This window comes from Coregonus lavaretus, assembly GCF_964263955.1.
Source record: "Coregonus lavaretus genome assembly, contig: HAP1_SCAFFOLD_464, whole genome shotgun sequence".
NCBI classification, from domain to species: domain Eukaryota; kingdom Metazoa; phylum Chordata; class Actinopteri; order Salmoniformes; family Salmonidae; genus Coregonus; species Coregonus lavaretus.
In genome coordinates, this window is record NW_028164474.1 from 121,800 (window position 1) to 131,570 (window position 9,771).

The following is a 9,771-nucleotide window of genomic DNA, read 5'->3' on the forward strand; positions in this document are numbered from 1 at the left end:
ATGCACAGCATGGCAGCGACTGAAAGTGAGAGAAAATAAATCGTCACTGGGTAGTCATCGGGAAAACACATCGTAGCCTACAGTTCTAAAAACGTTAGGAATTCAAACTTTGAATGTAGATTTCAATGCCAGTGCAAATGACTTGCAGCATAGCAGACTCACCTAATGGCTCAGAGAAGTAGTATCCATAACCAGACGTTGCCGATATAAACTCAGAAAAAACAGTAGGGTGTTTTAGTCTCAGATGATGTTTTAGATTGCTCGTGTTTCCACTTTTGGCACAAACAATCCTCCGGCATAACCTGCAAACTGCCTCATCAAGATTATGAGGCTCTCCTTTACCGTTTGGCTTAAAACCAAAATGCGCCCAAACTGCAGCTTTGACTTTGGGTTTAGAGACAAGACCCATTCTCACGACTGACCATAGCCTATATATAATAATAAAGGCGTCCGCACGCTTCCCTGCCGAAACAGTTCGGAAGAGTGGTGCATATATTATGACGACATTTTGTGACGTTTTGGACTTCGGCGAAGGTTTCTTTCGGCTATTCCGGCACACAAAAATTTTTCTGGAGGCAAGCGGAAGGTCAGAGCCGAAGGCTATGTACGCCCCTTCCTCGGTGATTGGTCAACAGTAGGGACTCGTCAATCAAGGATTTGTTGTCGTTTAACGAGAGACGACTCGTTTCACTCACTTTTGTTCATTGAAAAATACTGCACCATACATCTTAGTTAGATGTAAAATTGCGCGACTAAGATCTCTTCGACAAAAACATCAAAATGAATGACACATTTCTTGAGTTATCTTAGATTAATTTCTGACTATTTTGAGGAAGTACTGGCTACCGCGTCTCAAAATGGACAAACAGTACTATTGCCGCTTTTTTCTCGGTTTTCAAGCGAAGACATTTTAAGAGAGTATGCCAGCGCATTCCTTCGGTTCGGCTAGCCGAGTTTGGCTAAGCGCCAGCCGAACTGAAGCATGCTGAGGCCTTTATTGGTAGCATACGCTCTGTGGGGATGCGCTTAAAGGTGTAATTGACCCAAATTACAAAATGACATATTGGTTTCCTTACCATTTAAGCATTCTATGGACAAGGTATGACAGCAATCTTTGGTTTAGTTTCTCTGGCACCGTTTCCAAATGCTAACGTTTTAGCATTTGTGTCCAAAATCCCATTCAAGACTTTGTGGTATAAATCCAAAAGTATCAAAATTGATTGTGAAACACAACAAAGTCACTTGTAGATGATTTGAACATCATGCGCGAAAAATGCTAATATTGGTACAATGACTTGAATGGGATTTTTGTGCCACAAATGCTAAAACTTTAGCATTCGGAAACAGCGCCAGCCACTGCCAGGGAAACTAAAGCAAAGCATTGATTGCTGCCACAGCTTGTACATAGATTGCTTACAGGGTAAGGAAACCAATGAGTTATTTTGTAATATGGGTGAACTATCCCTTTAAATCCATGCGCTGCAGGAGGGTGTGGGTGGAGTTACACAGCCTACCATGTTTTGAAGGGTATGTTTTTCACAGTCTAGAAGGATGTGTAGTGCCTAAAAGACACACCTTTGCTGGTCCATGCTTGTGATGATAAGGAAACCGCCGACACTGTACTCTGTTTTCAAAGGTTTATTATAACAAAGGTTCCAGCATCGGAATTTGACAGATTCTGCAGATATCTGTGAGACAGCACAGCCAATCAGTAATTTGCTATTCTCCCTATTCTATTGTTCAAGACATGGTTTTATATCATTTATGACGTAATATGGTGTGATCCTAAAAACCAATCCCTGGCCGTTTCTACCCCTCTCCCCATATCGTCTTTCCATGAACATCAGTAATGCTTTCCAGATGTTTTCAACAAAGTAGAGCAAAGTTCATCTATTCCACCATTTTGCCACATCAGCATTTCTAGACTCTTAAGATACTACATATTTCCCCCCTTCGAGACTAATTAAGTCTCGAAAACAAAAAGAATAGGATTATGACAAATAACAATTCTTGTTATTGAGTAACTTTAACAATAAACCTAAATTTATGGAGATTAAACACATGTTTATATAGACACATTTTTGTATGTAGTGTAAATACATTATTATGGAGTGTAAATAAATTGTTATGGAGTGTAAATGAATTGTCATGGAGTGTAAATAAATTGTCATGGAGTGTAAATAAATTGTCATGGAGTGTAAATAAATTGTCATGGAGTGTAAATAAATTGTCATGGAGTGTAAATAAATTGTCATGGAGTGTAAGAGCGAAAAACCTGTCTGGCAGCTTTCATTCCAAATATCCATCAGTCAGTCAAGACAGGAAAATTCTCTCACGGCCCCTCTGCCCCAGGCGACCACCTAAGTACTCCAGATCAATTCATACATCTTCATGAATACATTTTAAGCTATGATGCAATTGAATACATATGAAAACCCCAGCAAACAAAATACAATCAAAATGTCCACATTCAGGCTGGTCGACCCATCGGACCCTCCTGTGGATTCTCTCTGTCCTTGCCTAGACCCCATATCCCTAAACTTCAACGAAATAAACAAAAACATCTGAGGTCCCCACATGTACCCAACACAGAAAACATAATTGTTCAAAAATTAATACAGAAAGAATATAACACTGGAATGTAGTCCACTACACTTCATCTCCTCCACAGTGTCGTCTTTCAATGCGACGTTGATGATGGAATCGGAACATTTCCACTCCTTCCTTGTTCCACTTCCTCCAGTCCATTCATATTGTCCATGTTTGAGTATTTGAGTCCCTCTACTTATTCCCCCATATGCTTCTGGAAGAAAAGAAAAGACCAAACAGTATCTTTTGCAAAACAACACATGCAAATTAAAACATCAATATCAGCAATAATATAAGAATTCCAAAAATGATATGAATTCCATTTCCCCCCTTTGATTCATCACAATAATATAATCATCCCACAATCAGATATTCCAAATTTCCTAGAGTTATTTCAACCCTAGTTTTCATAACATTTTAGTCTGACTTTTTCCAATTTTTTCTTTCTCTAATTTTTCAAAAACCATTTGACTGTTTTATTCACAAAACTCTTTCCCATTTTCTGAGTATATTAAATCGGGAAATTCCCACCTGCTGATGACTTCTTTACACAATAACTTTGCAACCGACTGAGCATATTTTAGCTTAGTTGAACATCTTATGAACCTCTTGGTATATGAATGTAACCAAGAATAACAGTCACACATTATTTTTCGGACAGATTATGCACCTACCTATGACATAGTCAATCTATTCAAGAAAATATGGTTCCCAAAAACTCTACTCCTTTGTGATCTTTATCCTAATCTCCCCTTTTACAACATTAGCTAACCCATAGCTTCCTAAATCATCATGGTTTCTCCAAAACAATAATTGATTGCTACTCTAACGATTTTTTCTATTGTCTTCAAAACACTTGCTTTCGAAAGTCCTTCAATTTCTGGTTCAATTCCTTGGATTGCTTCATCTTTCAATGGATACTGATTCTTCCAAGGAGGTCTGGCTCCTCAACTTTCACCTCAATTGGGCTGATTTCACAAATCCAATATCAGTACTACTTTGATATCTCAAATATTCTTGAACCTTTTTTCAACATCTCTTCTTCCATAGATTCTCAATCCATCTTCACACTTCAAATAGATTTGTGTGTTATCCGTACAGCTTATGACTCTCCTTGTCCTTGAGGCAAAATCATCATTTTCAGAAATCGTGATCTTCACTCCTCCAAATCCTTCTCCTAATTTAGTTGATTTGACATAGTGAGATGTGTAACCTCTTCAGGCTGAACACAGATAAAAGCCTTTCTGCTATCCATCATCACTTCCCATAGTCCATTGTTTATTTTCACTTCAATTGTTGGATCTTTTTCTCTTCTTCTCTAATCGGTGCTATCAGCTGAAACTCCTCCTTTTCGGATCTTCTGGGCACCTCTAGAATTCTTGCTCCTTTCCCCTAAAGGTTCACCTGTCCTCCAGATGATCTTCACTTGCTCCTGTATCTTCCTCTGAAATTATTTATTTCCAGAAACTATCTATGGATATGAAACAACTTGTACCACTAGTTGTGGCTGGTACAGTTGCATTTGACCTTGTTCAGTTGAAACTGTAGCCGTGATTGTTGATTTGGTTCACACTGATTCTGCATAACCAATGCTTCTCTTCTCCTTCTTCTCCACCAGTTGTATTTGATTGAGTTTTCTGAGAGTTTCTTGGTCCTGTTCTTTCTGGTTGTGTTCCTTTTTCCGGTACAGATCCACTTGATGGGCTATATGATCTGTATAAACACCTTTTGTCATGCTCCCAAGTCCAACCACTTCTGCCAGTTTGCTCCTTACCGGTGAGGGCAGTCCCATCTGTAGTTTAGCTCTCAAGATTGACTGCTCAATTTGACTCACATCTGGATCATTTCCGGTAATATTTCTCCACACTTGATGAACTCTTGACACGTAGGCTCTCGGATTTTCTTGTTGTCCTAGTGGGTCAATCAGAATGTTGTCAGGATGCACATTTGTTGGAAACGTATCTTTCAGTGCTCTCCACAGCCGATTCCTGCTTGCAGCCAACAATTCAGGATCATTCACAGCAGTTCCCACGTATCTATGAAGTCCAGCTCTCTGAAAAATTTCTTCCATTACTGGAATCCCAAGGAGATTAGCCAAAAGTCTCTTAATGTCTCCTATGGCAGACTGTGTTCCCACCGTAATTTCTTCCAACTTTGAAATCCAAGGATATGCTCCATCTTGAAGAGTAGGCAGCTTCTCAAGTATATCTGACATATCGGTATTCTGCAAAGGCTTATATTCTAGGTTTTGTCCTCGAATGATCACCGGCATAATTTTCTTACTAGTGCCATCTTTCCTTGGCCTCAATGTATATCTCTTCTCAGATTCTTGGGATTCTTTTCTCAGCAGCTTCTTGAGTCGTTCTTCCAGTTCTTTTACTTCTTCTAAATCATTGGCCTTATACAGGTATGATACGCATCGGTCTATATCTCTTTCTATTTCTTCTGTGTTAGTCATTGGAGGATAAAATCCTCTTGAACATGAAGCACCTTTAGTCTCCAAATCTTCATCGTTGTCTCCATCTTCATTTTCATCAGAGCTCGAATCGCTTGTATTCTTCTTCTTCCAACTTCCATCACCCCTTCTTTCCGCTCTGGCCAACCTCTGTCTGATGACAGGGTCATATCCACCCATGGTCTCTTCTGAATCACTCTGATCATCATCATCATCATCATCATCATCAAGTTCCATCCTCCTTGATCTCACTCTACCCTTAGTCTCCAGACATCTCGTTGTCTTCCTGCCTTTGGAGTTTGGATTCATTTTTATGGTCGTTTCTGCTTGTCCTCTCTCTATTATTCGTTCATCTTCATCTCTGATGCAATAGTCACCCTCCTGAATGATCACTGGAAGCTGAGGATAAACGTCCTTAAACTTGGCTTCTTTCTCATAAGGTGGGGGTGTTTTTGCTGAATCCATATATGAGAAAGGTGTATTGACTTCTGCAATCAGTTTTTCTGTCACCTTCACCTCTTTTGCCATTTTCTCTGTACCTCTGTCTCTCTTATCTTTTGTATCTTTTATCAGTTTTTGTCCTTCATTTTCAAAAAGCTTAAGAACACCCAGCTCTCTTTGTCTTTTTTCTTTACGAAGTTTTCCTTTCTTCCCCTTCTTTTGATCTGTCTTATACGTGGATACAAGCACTTGCATTATCTTGATGACGTCTGGATTAAGCATGCCTTCCAATGGCCATGGTTGTTCAATGTCAGGCCAACGTTTATTCCATTTTTCAGATAATTTTGCTATACCATTAACTAGAGGATTACTATTCTGTACTACATGAAGAGGAGTAATTGCTTTTGTAGTTTTGATGTCCTTTTTCCCCATTGTAATGACTATGTTATGTGTTTCCCTCTAGTTTCCCCCTTTTTTTTTTTTTTTTTTTTTTTATTTATTAAAAAATAATTAATCAATTAATCAAATCAATCAATTAACCAATTAAATCAATCAAAAATCAATCAATCAATCAACTAATTCAATCAATCAATCAAATCAATCAATCAATCAACTAATTCCATCAATCAATCAAATCAATCAACTAATCATTAATCAAATCAATCAATCAATTAATCCAATCAATAAACCAATCAATCAAGTCAATCAATCAATCACTAATCAAATCAATCAATCAATTACCAATCAATCAACCAATCAATCAAATCAATCAACCAATCACCAATCAAATCAATCAATCAATTACCAATCAATCGAATCAATCAATCAATCCAATCAATCAACTAATTAAATCAATAAATCAATCAACTAATTCAATCAATCAATCAATAAATCAAATCAATCAATCAACCAATGAACCAATCAATCAATCAATCAACAAATCAAATCAATAAATCAATCAACTAATTCAATCAATCAATCAATTATTAATCAAATCAATCAATCAACTAATCAATCAAATCAATCAATGAATTACTAATAAATTAATCAATCAATTAAATCAATTAATCAATCAACCAATGAACCAATCAATCAATCAATCAACAAATCAAATCAATAAATCAATCAACTAATTTAATCAATCAATCAATCAATCAATTATTAATCAATCAATCAATCAATTACTAATGAAATCAATCAATCAACTAATCCAATCAATCAACTAATCAATCAAATCAATCAATCAATCAATCAACAAATCAAATCAATAAATCAATCTAATTTAATCAATCAATCAATCAATCAATCAATCACTAATCAATCAATCAATCAATTACTAATGAAATCAATCAATCAACTAATCCAATCAAGTCAATCAATCAATTACTAATCAAATGAATCAATCAATTAATCAAATCAATCAACTAATCCAATCAATCAATTACTAATCAATCAAATCAATCAATCAATTACTAATCAAATCAATCAATCAATTAATCCAATCAATTACCAATTATTCTGTGAATTTTATTTTACCAAATTATTGATTAGTGGCAATCTTACCACATCCGATGAGGAAGAGTAAAGGAAAGAAGTCAACTCCAGAGCAATTCAAAAATAAAATACCTGTACCAGCAACACTACCCAATTGCTTAATAAGTACCTAATTACTTTAATTTTACAGAATAATGTTAATGCTGGATTTCCAAGACAACTCTAATCAAAACAAGTCATTGACGGAAACTGTAATGTGGAAATATCAATTACATCAATTCATCAGTCTGTTGCCAAGTTCCTGCGAAATGGTCACAACATGAAAAATTCTATGTAGACACAATGTATCAATTAAATCCTGTAAGGGAAAGTAGGTTTTGTGGATAAGAACAGTACTGGCCTTAATTTGGGTGGGTGGTTGTCATCGATGCCAGCTGATGTTAGCACCTCCTCTCTCTCTCTCTCTGTCTCCTCCTTCTCGTCTCTCGTATGACAGAAAGACAAAAGAACAAGCAAGAATTTAGTTCATCATTATTTATATATATATATATATATATATATATATATTCTTTCACATTCACGCTAAGAAATAAGCAAACAGCTTAACTCAGGAATATTATAAATAGCTCAATAACATTTTATTTTATTCATTTATTTTATTATTATTATTTTTAATCCGTTAATATATCTCTCATTCACCAACTCAACCGATTATCAACAAAACAGTTTTACAGTCAAGCAACAGTTAATTCAAGAGAACATTTCACTTGTGTGCAAAATTCCCCCTCCCGTTTTCTTTTTTGTCTGCACTGAAAACGGACTCTCCCGTTCTCTCTCCAGTTCAGTGCAGGGGAGTGGCTAAACTCATAAATCCTACGCGTGCGCAGTTCAGTCACCAATGTGATTTCAGAGTGGAAGGAGCTATAGACTGTTGCTCCGTTCTCTTCTCCCATAGACAATAACACCTAAGACTTTAACAGAGCTCACAAACTGAACACATAGAACATACAAGACATATCCAACTTCGAAGTTTGTTATCACTTATCTGCAGACTTATAGTAATGATGTTATCAAATATAAAACATCTCTATACACTCTTAAAAAGTCCTCCCTGTAGGCATGATTAGTTAGTAAACTATAGAGACTCATAAGATCTTTAAACTTATTGTCCTTCCAGGGGGCTCATAGTTTATATAGTTTAAGAATTACAAACGTTCTCACAAACAGAGACTCATAAGATTTTTAACCTTAACTTCGTTGTAGGGGTTTTAACTTTTTACTCTAGGGGCTTAACTTTTGAAAACAAAAATACCTAACACATTTATTTACAAGAGACTAAAAACTCTGGTCAAAGCCTTAGTCGACACACATCTGGAAGTAATCAGAGACCTCTCCACGTACACACATGTAGCAGCATTCTCTCTGTCTCACACACACACACACACAGAGACATACAGGATCCATTTATACAGAGCAAGCTTGCTTATCGCCGTTCCTATTTCTTTTATATTCCTTTTGCTAAATTTCTGCTACCTTAAGTTGCCGACATTAAATGAGAGGTCACATTGGACATACAATCCGTCAACCATATTCCAAGAGGTAACATACAATTTAATATATGTCGTACAAACTCACTGTTCCCAGAACAGACCCGAGAGTCAATCTAACAACTCTCCTAGGTTTTACGGCCATCATATGGATGCCTTGGTCTCAAGGGCTTGCTTAAATTAACGGCGCCCTAAAAGTATACTGTTGACTCATATCAAGCGTTATCCTCTAAGCCTTTCATTGGACACTCCTTTCACTTTTATTCAAGGCAAAATATGTGTGTCCAAATCGGTGTGCCCTATAGACACTCCCCACTGTTTGCGTTGTTCTCAACGCAAACTAATTCAGAAAATTTAGAACGGAACTCCTACCACACAGCAAACACCAGCAAAACGCACGCACAAGTAATTTAACGGTACATCTCTAACGCACACACTCTCTGGACTCACAAAACGGCCAGCGCCCAATGTAAGGGATTAAAGCTCACCTTATATTTGCCGGCTTCTTTGAGCGGTAGTCGTTTTGTAGCCCAGGAATGGAATGCAAAGAAAAGACGTAACACGCCCCAAAAATAATAAAAATTAAAACTACCTCGTCGCCATTAAATGTAGTGCCTAAAAGACACACCTTTGCTGGTCCATGCTTGTGATGATAAGGAAACCGCCGACACTGTACTCTGTTTTCAAAGGTTTATTATAACAAAGGTTCCAGCATCGGAATTTGACAGATTCTGCAGATATCTGTGAGACAGCACAGCCAATCAGTAATTTGCTATTCTCCCTATTCTATTGTTCAAGACATGGTTTTATATCATTTATGACGTAATATGGTGTGATCCTAAAAACCAATCCCTGGCCGTTTCTACCCCTCTCCCCATATCGTCTTTCCATGAACATCAGTAATGCTTTCCAGATGTTTTCAACAAAGTAGAGCAAAGTTCATCTATTCCACCATTTTGCCACATCAGCATTTCTAGACTCTTAAGATACTACAGATGCTAAATCAAACTGGCTTAAATCTTTATTGGCTTCCAAAGGAAAGCATGAATTTAATCCATATGCTTTGGCCAGTGGTTGTGTCTTATTCACTGATGATAATTACATTTTAGTCATTTAGCAGACACTCTTATCCAGAGCAACTTACAGTAGTGAGAGCATACATTTTCATGCTGATCCCCAATGGGAAGCAAACCCACAACCCTGGCTTTGCAAGCTCTATGCTCTACCAACTGAGCTATACGGGAC